A 13,067-nucleotide genomic window follows, 5' to 3' on the forward strand; every position below is an offset into this window, starting at 1 on the left:
TACTGGATTAGTACATGATGTCTGTAGAGGGAAAACAAAAACGTTTTGGTATGGCAGTGGAATAAAAACAAATAAATATAAACAAGAAAATATGTTTTTCACTATTGTTCTTCCTCCAATTATTATCATTATCATTATTATTAATACATTCCACTAAACTCACATGACAAGACTGGGGGGAAGTTTGGGAATGTACCATTTTTATGATTACTGTTATAATATATAGTTATTTTTTTCATGTGAATTGTACTCAATGTAAAACTTGAAAATATGTCTTTTTTTTACATAAATATATGTAGAATATATATAAATATGTGTCTCAGTGATGAAGCCATGGAGACAAAGTAAGCAGTAAATCTGTGCGACCAATTGTGGGTCAGGAGAGAAAAAGCAACAGAAGTGGTTCCAGTAAATGAACATCATTTATGACTGGATGATGCTACATAACAGCTGCCTTCAAACACCCAGCTTCAACTATGTGAAATGCTGACTCCATTCCCAGTGAAGGCCTGACCAGAAGGATCCCTGAAAGATCTGGCAACTAAGAACAAGCTTAAATAGAGATAAAATACTTTATTATGGAATTATACAACGTGTGCACTAAATAACATCATTGTTGGTATTTGGTGGGATAAAATAAAGGACTGAAAGATGGAAGTACAAAAAAAACCTGATACTATGGCATGTTTAAAATCTTATGCTCATATTAGATGTTAACTATTAATTATACGTGCAAGAGGAGGAAAACTATTAATTGAGGGAATCGTGTTCTGCTTTGTGACAATTAATGTAGCAACTTTTACAGGAATGAGATTCATGGAAGCAGCTCTTTCTGTTGTACAGTTAATAAATGACACAAATCTACCTTATTTACTCATTAGCCCCTGGATTATGTGAAACCTGGATTTTTCTCCATTTTTGCAGACTGCTTTAAAAGTTTGTAAATTATTAGTGAGTGATGAACATATGAAGCAGCAAGCCGCAACTTCATCACGTCTTGCTGCCGAAATACTACGGGAACGCTGATCCCGAAGTACCGCAACTTGACCACCAGAGGGCAGCGTTTACCAGCGAGTGCTACAGCTCTTCATATCCTTACCTGCTTCAGCTGGCGCGGTCTCCAGCCTTCTGCAGAGCAGCTCTGCAGGGAACATTTGATTTGAGTGCCAACCAGTCGCGTAGCCAGAAAAGAGACATTGGGTGTGCACCAGCTAAGACTGGGTGTGCCAAATTTATTTTGAACAAAACGTTACACTTCCACAAACGTTCAAAAGCATGTATATTCAACATACTAACAGTATAACATGCTCTCAAATAAAATCAATAATATAAGTATAATATAATAATAAGTGTAACGTGAAGGTTCGATAAGAGTTTTCCAGCAGAATTTTTACTGAAGCTCCCGGCATCAGAAATCACCATGACAACCAACGACTTCCTTCTTTCTGACCCCATGTGACTAACCCAACCAATCAGGAGCCAAGGATGACCTAGACCGAGGAAACGTACTGCCAAATAAACACAAATAAACACAGTCAAAATAACTGTTTTAACTGTTGTGCTGGTATAAACATCTGAAACTGTAAACATGTAAATAATAAACCATAAATGCATAACTAATTAACTACATAAACATTGTAAATATATTTTCTGGCTAAATTAACTTAATCTTTAAATCTTACATAAGTAATAAAATAACCATATTTTATGCGTGTCCTAAAAAAACATTACAAAAACATAACCACACAAACATTGCGTGCCAATGAAGCGAACATAGAAATATAACACTCACAGCTGTCAATTTAAAGGGCAAGACGACGTGGCTTGGCCTTGAATGAATTTATAATTTCATCCGAGTCCAGTTTCTCCGCGAGCTCTTTTTCACACATGAGCAACGAGAGGCTACTCAGTCTCTCTGTGAGCATCGTCTCTGCTGATGCTTTGATCCTGTTGACAGCGGAAAAAGGCGCTCCACAGAGCAACTGGTAACAGGCACGGTTATCAGAATACCAAGCAAACGGTTCATCTTAGGGAAAACTTCTCTGTCGCAGGAGTCTAGGACTTCAATAATGGACGGGAACCCATGTCCGCCATCCACCCTCCGTTTGATTAGTTGGCTGAAAACAGTCACTTCAGGGTCCTCTAAATCAAGTCCATAATGCCTGCTCGGCGCATCCAATATGTCCAGCTGGCAAAACGCGTCTGATACAGGCAGCAGGGAGGCAGCAGCCTTCATGATTCCATAGGAGTCACTCTGAAAACGGTTGTTCTATTCCATCAGCTGTCTGTCAAGGATCATAATCCACAAGGACTGCAAATCAGAATTACTCCTGATGGGTGCACATCTGCCCACTGTAGAGGCCACGGGCCAGTCAGCAAACTTTGCAGGCAGCTTTCTGTTTCGTGCACCTGCTACATCCCAGTTCTGCACATCATTTTTCTTCATGATGTCATCAGTTAGTCTGATTATTTTTTCGAATTTCCCGTCTGAGTTATTCCTGAAAGTAGCAAAAGTTTCTTTGAGGCCCTCAATCATGTGGATGTAGTCAGTCATTGACACAAGGGACTGTAGGCTTTTTGTCGCAAAATCACTTGCACTGAACAGCTTAGAAAATGCAACAAGAAGAAATATAAATCTTTTGGTCTGTACTTGTTGCAAGAGAGACTCTGCGTCTATTTTGGTCTGACCTGAGCCCTCCGCAAACTCACTCAGTGTTTCTAATATGACATCATACAATGTCAAAACTCGGCTCACAGACTCTGATTTTGAACTCCACCTAATATCTGTGGAGCGCACAAGCTCCAGGCGCGGTCCGTCGGGATGAAGCTCTTCTTGGATTTGTAGAAATCGCACGTGTCTGTTGGCTCCGGTCATGAAATGATGCAGTGAATTCACAACATCAAAAAAAGTGGCCACAGTGGGAGACACTTGAAGCTGTCGAAAGAACCACATTCAGGCGGTGGGAGTGGCAGTTACATACACGGCATGAGGAAAAGTTTTTTTGAGCTGCACCTGCACCCCGGCTTTCTCACCGGACATAACTGCTGCTCCGTCAAAACTGAAACCCACACACAATTCAGGATCCAGCTGCAGTGGTTCCAGCACTTCCAAGATATTTTGAGTGATGCCAAAGGAGGTCATGTCATCTGTTGCGACAGCTCTCTCTCTCAGGTTACCGTTATACACATATGGGCCCGATTTACTAAACGTTTGCGTGTGTAAAAACGTGTGCAAACTTGACATCACCCGCAAACAAAATGTGCCAGCTGATCTACTAACAGCGTGCAAAGAGGATTGCGTCTCTCAAATGCGCAAAATAGCACACGCTGTTCATTTAGTACTTTTGCCCTGATGAATAATCAATATGGGGCGTACCCGCCAGAAATCGCTAAATACTGGGAGGGAAAGATGCAAATTGGTCCATTTACCACGCGCAATGAGATTTACCAAGCCTGAAAGTTTTTGCGGGGATTGTGATTGCGTCTGTATTTAATACGTTCGAAAGGAAGGTGCTAATCTCCACATGCAAAAGGAGAAATATTTTATTTGAATGTTAAATCGAGTATTATTCAGCAAAAGGTTGCCACAGGAGGCACATTCATTTTTTTATTTGTGATAATAAATAAATCACGTGTTTTCATGGAGAAAAAAGTGTTTCTCATTGTGCGCCTATACTTGTTCTGCAGTCATACCCCGGTGTTGTGCCGTATTCACTCCTGTCGTGAAAAGCACCCCCTCGTCTGACAAAAATTATATTCTCATTCCGTGTTCTGTTCATGTTCTGTTGTCCATGTTCTGTTTAGCGTCCAGTTTTGTGTTAATGATTCATGTTTAAATGCGCTCATGGATTCGGGTAAAAAAAAAAAAATCGGGTGAATGGTTATTGATGTCATTAACTAATAGCCTGCTTACTGTGTTGTCTTCCATAATATTTGTAAATATATATAATATAAACTCCTAAGTATGTGTTTGTGTGAGTGTGTATATATAAATATATTGAAGTGTCAGTGTGTTGTTTTTTTTCTTGGTCTACATATCATTGAATATACGAGGGGGTGCTTTTCACGGCAGGGGTCTGAATACGGCACAACAATTTGCCTCTTCCACTAATATCTCTATAACTCCAACTCGTCAAATTTCATTTTGCGCTTGCGACTTTATCCTGCTTTCCATCCAGACTCTCCATGGCGCAAAGTTTGCGCCGCAAACCGTAAGACGCGCAACACCTCATTTAAATACTGCTGTTTGCACCTGTTATCAATTGCGCACGCAATCTTAGTTGATCACCCGCAAAACACACAACAACAGCACGCGCAAACTTTTTCAGTGCACACGCAATTTAGTACTCTTTATTTAGGATCTTAGTAAATCGGGCCCATACTGTACCTTAAACCAGTGCTTCTCAACCCTGGTCCTCGAGCCCCCTCTATCCTGCATGTTTTAGATGTTTCCCTGCACCAACACACCTGATTCTAATTAAAGGTCCTCATTAGCTTGTCACCAAGGTCTGCACAGCTCTGTTGATGACACAGGTACTTTTATCACGGTGTGCTGAAGCAGGGTATAGCATCTAAAACATGCAGGACAGGGGCCCACGAGGACCAGGATTGAGAAACACTGCCTTAAGCAGACAGCAACGAGCTCTTTCTTTGAGAGGTCCTTATATTCGTCAGCTAAAATGGTATAGTACGTGTCAGTCTGTGCATGCAGCTCCGGCTCCGCTTTGATTTTTCGTCTGAGTAGTGATGCTGCAGTTTCAAGGAGGTCGTTCTGAATGTCAGGGCTCATCATTTTTGCGTTATTTGGAAGCTCATCAAAGCGTTTTTTTAATTTCAGGGTCATAGTCACAAATCAATTTGAACAATTCTAAAACATTTCCTCTGTTCAGGCTTTCTGCGTCCTCCTTGTGACCACGCACTGCAATGCCTTGTTTTGCACAAAACAGCAAAATATTGATGACAACTTTCACGTGTGCTCAGTTTCTTTCAATACAGTCAATGAAACGCTCATGTTTGTCTTTTGTAACATGATGTATGATGTCACAGTTTCCAACTCTTTTTATTTCCATGTAACCTTTGTGTCGGGCCACAGCAGAAGCATGAGCATTACTTGCTTCATGCTTTGCACAAAACTGACCTAGATGCCCCCAGTCTCTCATTCCTGTTTTTCCGAATCTGTCCCCCTTGATATCTGTGCTAAAGTGGCAACAGGACTGGCAAAAAACTGCATCCAGTTTAATGCTGTACTCTAGCCAACTGTATTGGGCATACCATTTATCAGAAAAATTCCTCCTCTTTCCACTGAGAAATTACGTGGCTGGGAAAGCTTGCAGTTTGGGCTGGCATGCAGGCTCGTCCACTGTGGAAAGGTCTGCGATCCCCAAGATAGCCATGTTGGGGTCGTCTGGCACGGTAACGTCAGCTGCATCATGCCCCATGGAGTGTGTAGCCTCACCAGTCTGTGGCGGAGGAGTCGTGTTCCTGCTTGTTGATGGAGAAACATCCTCATCAGTTGTGGGACTTGTGTCCTGCTGTAAATCAAGTCAAGGTTTTTTGAAATAATTTTTAAGGGAGCTCTGTTTCATCGTTGTTAGCAGCAGAACTGATGATCGCTGGGAGAGGATAACGGTCCGGTCAGTAGGTTTGAAGTTGCCGCGCCCGCGAAACATCGCCTGACGGAGTTTTTAAATGCGAAAATACAATTTTTTATTTTGAATTATTTTGAACATCATGATTACATACTAATAGCATAGATTTAGAATACAACATGTTAGTTAGACTATTATATACAAAAAAAACGAAAAAAAAAAATGCATCAAACTTTTTTGGCTGACTCCGTGGGTGGCACTGGCACACCCTGGCACACCCGTGGCTACGCCACTGGTGCCAACCTTCAACTGTGTGAACATTTTAACGGTTGAAAGAGCTTAACTATTAAGCAACAGTTGTTTTGAGTGAAATGCTAAATATTCCTGCTTTATATTATTATGAATGTTCTGTGGGTTTTGACTTAAGAGTTCAAATGCGTTACCAAATGAGTGCATAAGAGGTTAATAAGAGTAACTGTTGCTACCTATCAGTTCTGCTACATACGTATGCTTGGCAATAATTTAGCCATAAAAACAGTAACATTTATATCTCATTACCATGTCAATTCACAGTGAAAAAGCAGAATGTGAGGGACTAGTGAGCATGTTGAGTCCCTTCAAACAGAGTTGGTAAGATTAAATGAGCGGTTAAAATTTCAGATTGATGAGGCTGAAATAGAGAAACTAGAGACTCTTATTGATGAAATCAATGCTAAAATACAAATTCAAAAGGTATCAGTAACAGAGTCTACCTCCAAAGTTGAACCCCGTAAATCCTCGCGGGAGAGAAAGTTAACTCCCAAAATGCTGGAACTAAAGCAACAAGAGAGCTCTCAAAAGGAAAATAATTTTAACGCGTTTTATGACAAATGGAAGGAGCTTATTAAAGCTGCACGCTCCGAACTCAAAAATGAGTGCTCTGACAAAGACTTGTGTTGCATGACGATGTTGAAGGGATAGAGGCTGAAGTGAAAGATGCATATGAGAATATCCGAGTACAGTCTGCACGTTCCACTGATATCAGATATATCAGAGCCATCAATCTTCTCAGGAGACCCACTCAAGTTCATTGAGTGGACCACTAGTTTCAAAGCACTTATAGAACGAAGATGTACAAATCCAGCTGACAGACTATTTTACCTTCAGAGGTATATCAGTGGTGAAGCACGGTCAGTGTTGGAAGGAAGCTTCTACAGGAAGGATGAAGACGCTTACAACCAAGCTTGGGAAGCACTGAATGCTCGCCACGGTCATCCATTTGTAATTCAGCGTGCTTACAGAGAAAAACTGAATAATTGGCCAAAGATTAGCTCAAGAGACTGTTAAAGTCATACAATACAGTGATTTTCTGACTGCTTGCAGCAATGCCACGCCACACATTAAAGGTTTTCAAGTGTTAAATGATTGTGAAGAAAATCAGAGGATGCTACAAAAACTCACTGATTGGGTGACATCCAGGATCCAGGTGAGGAAACGGTAACAGGGAGCCGTCCACGCCAGGAGGTCTCATAGCCCACAGCTACAAGGGGAGGGGGCTCCACAGAGACCATCCCGGCCCGGACGGATAGAGGAGTCCACACCACAGCAGTGAAGCCATGGTGCAGAGCTCCAGACCCATCCAGGCCAGAACCACCCCCAGGACGACCCCCTGCAGGCCAGAGTCACTCCCAGCATGGAGGCTCCCCATGAGGAAACACTGGAGATAAAAGCTACAAGAAAGTAGGATAAGATACACTAAAATAGTTTAAAAAGTATAATATAACATAAAATCCTAAAAGTATGTCTATAAAGCAAGACATTAGAAACCAAGAGAATAAGACAATAGACCAAAAAAAAAGACAATTTCAAAGAGTTTGCCAAGTCTTTGGCTCATGAGGCAAATGTAGCATGCAACCCTGTAACATCCCTCTATGCATGGAAATCACTTGAAGAAAGACCTTCCAGAGACATGAAGCAGCCAAAAGCCAATGTGTTCATCACAAATTCAAAAGAGTCATAAAAATATAACACAGTGATGAAAACAAAAGGTGCTGTGGAGAACAGCACAAGAGATACAAATGTAACAAAGAGGGTAAATATGCCATTCAGTCCTTTCAGTCCAGTTAAATGCATGTACTGCAGTGAAAGTCATTCCATTCACAAATGTCAGACATTTGCTAATAAGTCACAAGAAGAAAAGAAAAGATTCATAATGGACAAAAACCTGTGTTTTGGCTGTCTTAAGAAAGGACACAACTCAAAGGACTGCAGAAACAAAGCAACATGTAGCATATGCAAAAAACACCATCCTACACCGTTGCATGAGCACCGCAGCATTGCTCCAGACACGTCTCCCCATGCAGCTGCGCAGGCAGAAGAAAAGTCATCTTCACTCTCCTGCTCCATAGACAAAGGTGATGGGGGGAGCACATCCATGACAGTGCCTGTGTGGCTCTCATCAATTGCAACCCCTGAAACAGAGACATTAGTATACGCTTTGTTAGACATGCAGAGTAGAACTACTTTTGTAGATTCCATTGTTTTGAGTGACAGAGTTAGTGGTCTTAGAGTCAAAGGGTTTTCCTCACATAACTTTGTTAACTTGTCACCTGCATACACCAGAGATTTCATCCCACTTTAACGCACACACATTCTTACTCCTGCAACATCTAAGAGATGGAAACACCTGAATGCTATAGCACAGGAAATACCAGAGTTGTTAGATTGTGAAGTTGGACTCTTAATCGGCTATGACTGTTGCAGAGCATTAGCACCACGACATGTTATTACAGGTGGTGATGAAGAGCCATATGCCATTATTGTATTGCATTGTTGGCAGCTCACCAAAGATTGCCAAGTCAACAGAAGTGACAGGTCTGAGCCATCGTGTGTCCGTCAGAGAGCTTCCATCGTTGACACCAGCTGCTGTTCTCAGAGTCCTTGAATCTCATTTTAGAGACACAAGCTATGGGGAAAGACTAATTACCACACCAAAAGCAAATCCAGAGCTCATGGTAGGAGATTCTGAGATAAAAACAACACAAGCACTTCAAATCAATGTCAAGGAAGAGAATTTCCTAGAGATTTGAAAGATTCTCTAAGTGGCATACTGTATTGAACGTTGTAGCTCGAATCCTACGGCTAGCAAAAAGAGACAAATCAACAGAGCTCATAACAGTTGAAGAAAGGAGAAAGGCTAGGTTAGTGCTTGTGAGACTAGCACAGATATGCCTTCAAATAGGAGATACAGAAGCTCAAGCAGGGAAAATTGTCACATAATAATCAGTTGTTTCAGTTTGATCCTGTACTACAGGAGGCTGTCCTCAGGGTGGGAGAGAGATTAAAAGCACCTTCCTTACCTCTTGACCGGAAACATCCGGCCATTTTGCCAAAAGATGGTGTTGTCATACGCCTGATCCTGAACTACTGTCATGGAAAAACTCAGCATCAAGGCAGAGGTCAAACACTCAATAAATTGAGAGCAAATGGCTACTGGATTCTTGGTGGCAGTAAAGTTGTGGCAAATCAAATCAAACAATGTGTCCCATGCAGAGGAGCTTGCAGGCCTACAGAAACACAAAAAATGGTTGATCTACCTGTGAACCGTATCAACCCCTCACCACCGTTCACATTCTGTGGGATGGACTGCTTTGGACTCTTTCTAACTAAACAGGGTCGGAAAGAAAGTAAGAGATATGGTCTGATATTCACTTGTTTAGCATCAAGAGCCATTCACATTGAGATGCTTGAGGATCTAACAACAGATGTATTCATCTTGACGCCTGCCAATTTTCAGATTTCCTTTCTGGATTATTGATCAGCACAGATAAATTCATCATAGTGGGTGATTTTAACATTCATATGGATGTTGAAAGCGATAATCTTAAATTAGCCTTCGATTCTCTTCTAGAATCAATGGGTATCTCACAAAAAGTGGATAAACCGACGCACTGTTTTAATCATACTCTCGATCTCGTTCTCACCTACGGTGTTGAAACTGATGGTCTGTTGGTGTCACCTGTAAACTCCCTTTTATCCGACCATTACTTAATAACGTTTGAATTTAATTTTGTTGATGTTGAAGTGCAAAATAGGAGGTATTATTTTAGCAGATGTTTGTCTGATGAAGTTATTGTTAAATTTAGGGAGGCCATTGCTTATCTTACGACAGTGCGAAATAGTGATGTAGTCGAGGCCAGTGACCTGGGTTATACCCCTACAGATGTTGATTTCCTTGCTAGTAACACTGCTGATTTGTTGCATTCAGCTTTAGATGAAGTTGCTCCTCTGAAAAGGAGGGTTTCTAGCCACAGGAGCTTAACTCCCTGGTATAATTCAGATATCCGCATGTTGAAACAAAACGTGCGTAAAATGGAAAGGAAGTGGTACTCTTGTAGGTCTGTAGACTCTTATCGTGAATGGAAAGATATTCTAATAGTATATAAAAAAGCCATTCGCAAAGCCAGAACAGCTTATTATTCAACGTTGATAGAGGATAACAAAAGTAACCCACGTTTTCTGTTCAGCACTGTAGCCAGGCTGACAAAGAGTCACAACTCTGTTGAGCCGTGCATTCCTGCAGCTCTCAGTAGTGAGAACTTTATGAGCTTCTTCAACAGTAAAATCGCGAGAATTAGAGAAGAAATCAACCAGCCGGTTGTAAGTGTTTCTTCAGCTTTAGCGACTTCCCTAGGCTCTGACTTGTCTCTAGACTGTTTGGATCCTATAGACCTCCCTGAGCTGACCTCACTCGTCAATAGGGCTAAGTCAACCACATGTATGTTAGACCCCATCCCGACTCGACTATTCAAACATATTTTTTCTCTTATTGGTACGACAATACTGGACCAAATTAACCTATCCCTAAGTTTAGGATATGTACCACAGGTTTTCAAAGTCGAAGTAATTAAACCTTTACTTAAAAAACCTTCTCTTGACCCAGACACCTTAGCTAATTATAGACCAATTTCCAACCTTGCATTTGTATCTAAAATTCTGGAAAAAGGCAGTTTCAAGCCAGTTATGTGACTATTTGTATAGAAATGATCTGTTTGAAGTTTTTCAGTCAGGGTTCAGAATGCATCATAGCACAGAGACAGCACTGGTTTGAGTCACGAATGACCTTCTTATGGCCTCAGATAAGGGATTAGTGTCCATACTGGTTCTACTGGACCTCAATGCTGCTTTTGACACTATAGATCATGGCATTTTACTGCACAGGTTAGAGCATGTTGTTGGGATTAAAGGGACAGCTCTACGTTGGTTTAAATCATATCTATCTGACAGGTTCCAGTTTGTTCATGTACATGAGGTTTCTTCAGAACAGTCAAGGGTCTGTTATGGTGTTCCACAGGGTTCAGTGCTAGGGCCAATCTTGTTCAGTTTATACATGCAGCCATTGGGAAGTATAATCCAGAATCACGGCATACACTTTCATTGTTATGCTGACGATACGCAGCTCTACTTGTCTATGAAGCCGGATGAAACAGAACCGTTAGTTAAACTTCAGGCATGTCTTAGGGACATCGAGGACTGGATGTCCAGAAATGTCTTGCTTCTAAATTCAGATAAAACAGAGGTTATCATTCTTGGTCCAGAGCATCTTAGGAAGGGATTAGATGGTGTTGCGATGGCTTCCAGTGCAACTGTGAGAAACCTTGGTGTTATTTTCGATCAGGATTTGTCGTTTAAACCATATGTCAATCAGGTTTGTAAAATAGCCTTTTTCCATCTCCGTAATATTGCAAAGATTAGGAAAATCCTCTCGCAGAGTGATGCTGAAAAACTAGTTAATGCGTTTGTATCTTCTAGACTAGATTATTGTAATGTGTTGTTAGCAGGATGTCCAAGTAATTTGCTGAATAGGCTCCAGCTGATCCAAAATGCAGCAGCACGAGTACTGACAGGAATTAGCAGGAGAGACCACGTCTCTCCAGTGTTAGCGTCGCTCCATTGGTTACCCATAAAATTCAGAATCCAATTTAAAATTTTATTACTTGCGTATAAAGCCCAAAATGGTTTAGCTCCGCATTATTTGCAAGACCTGATAGTGCCTTATGTTCCTGTCAGAGCTCTCCGTTCTCAGAGTGCAGGTTTACTCGTAGTTCCTAGAGTATCTAAATGTAGATTTGGAGGGCGGGCGTTCTGCTATCAGGCACCACTACTATGGAACCAACTTCCAATCTGGGTTAAGGAGGCTGACACCACCTCCACCTTTAAAACTAAACTTAAAACATTTCTGTTTAGTAAAGCCTATAGTTAGTGTTTAGTAAACCTCTAGCTGGTGTTGGTAAATCTCTAGGTAGTGTAAACTCTAGTGTGCCAGAGTCGTTCCTGTAGTTTCTTGTGCTGGCCCCCCCTTCTCCTCCCTTTTCTCTCTTTTGTCCATGGTGCAGCATCCTTTGCCGGACACCGGAACCTGCAGTGTGGGAGTGAGGGGGGGAGGGTAACGGCCCCTTTTGGGCGGGGGAGAAGGTTCGTCCCTCAAGACTCCTCTCCCTGGCCCTGCCCCTTTTCAACCCTTCCCCGACCCTGCACCCCAACCTGGGACTTGATGATTGGGCCGGAGCTTCGGGAGCTGCGTGCTGGCCTGCGGTTCCCACCCCTGGTCATCCCGTTGCTGCTTCCACCTGCCTGCTGTGCTGTTGCCGTCCCTGACCCACCAGTCTGGCCCTCGGCAGGAAGGTCCCCCATTACGAGCCTGGTCCTGCTCAAGGTTTCTTCCCTCCTAAAGGGGAGTTTTTCCTTGCCACTGTTTGGCTTAAGGTTTTTCTCCCACTAGGGGAGTTTTTACCTGCCATTGTTTATGTAATAACTGCTCGGGGGTCATGTTCTGGGTATGGGTCTCTGGAAAGCGTCTAGAGACAACTCTGTTGAATTAGACGCTATATAAATAAAATTGAATTGAATTGAATTAATGCTTTGAGATGTTTTATAGCTATCCGAGGACCCGTAAGAGAGATCAGATCAGATCAAGGAAAAAATTTTGCAGGGGCTAAGAATGAACTCTCAAAAGCTCTAAAAGAATTCGACAAAGACAGAGCGGCTGCTTATTTAGCAGAGAGACAGTGTGACTTTGTAATGAATGTACCTGATGCGAGTCACATGGGAGGTGTGGCAGATCAGGACAGTGAGGAGTGTTATGACTTGGGCCCTCTCAAAGAGTGTTGGGAGGTTAGATGATGCATCCTTGAGAACATTTTTCTATGAAGCCATGTCGATAATAAACAGCCATTCTCCACGACGCAATGTTAAGATTGTAGATGTTGTCAATCTCGAAGATGAGAGATCTTCTCGCAACGAATGGAGACTGGGAAGAGTACTAAGTGTTTGTACAGATAATGATGGTCTGGTGCGTAAAGCCACCATACAAATAGGTAACAAGAAACTAGGAAAGAAAGGTCAAAGGCTCACTAATCCATCCATTATTGATTGCCCTATTCACAAACTTGTTGTGTTAGTGGAAAGTAACTGAATGTATTTCCATAGTTACCAAAATGT

At 41.9% G+C, this 13,067-nt stretch overlaps 1 protein-coding gene across 1 annotated transcript in view; it reads right to left on the reverse strand.

Annotated features, from left to right (window-relative positions):
* Window positions 1-13,067, reverse strand: part of pold4 (DNA polymerase delta 4, accessory subunit) — a 223,616-nt gene that overhangs the window by 22,566 nt on the left and 187,983 nt on the right. The gene's annotated exons all lie outside the window — the stretch shown is intronic.

Source organism: Cololabis saira, chromosome 1, assembly GCF_033807715.1.
Source record: "Cololabis saira isolate AMF1-May2022 chromosome 1, fColSai1.1, whole genome shotgun sequence".
Taxonomy (NCBI): domain Eukaryota; kingdom Metazoa; phylum Chordata; class Actinopteri; order Beloniformes; family Belonidae; genus Cololabis; species Cololabis saira.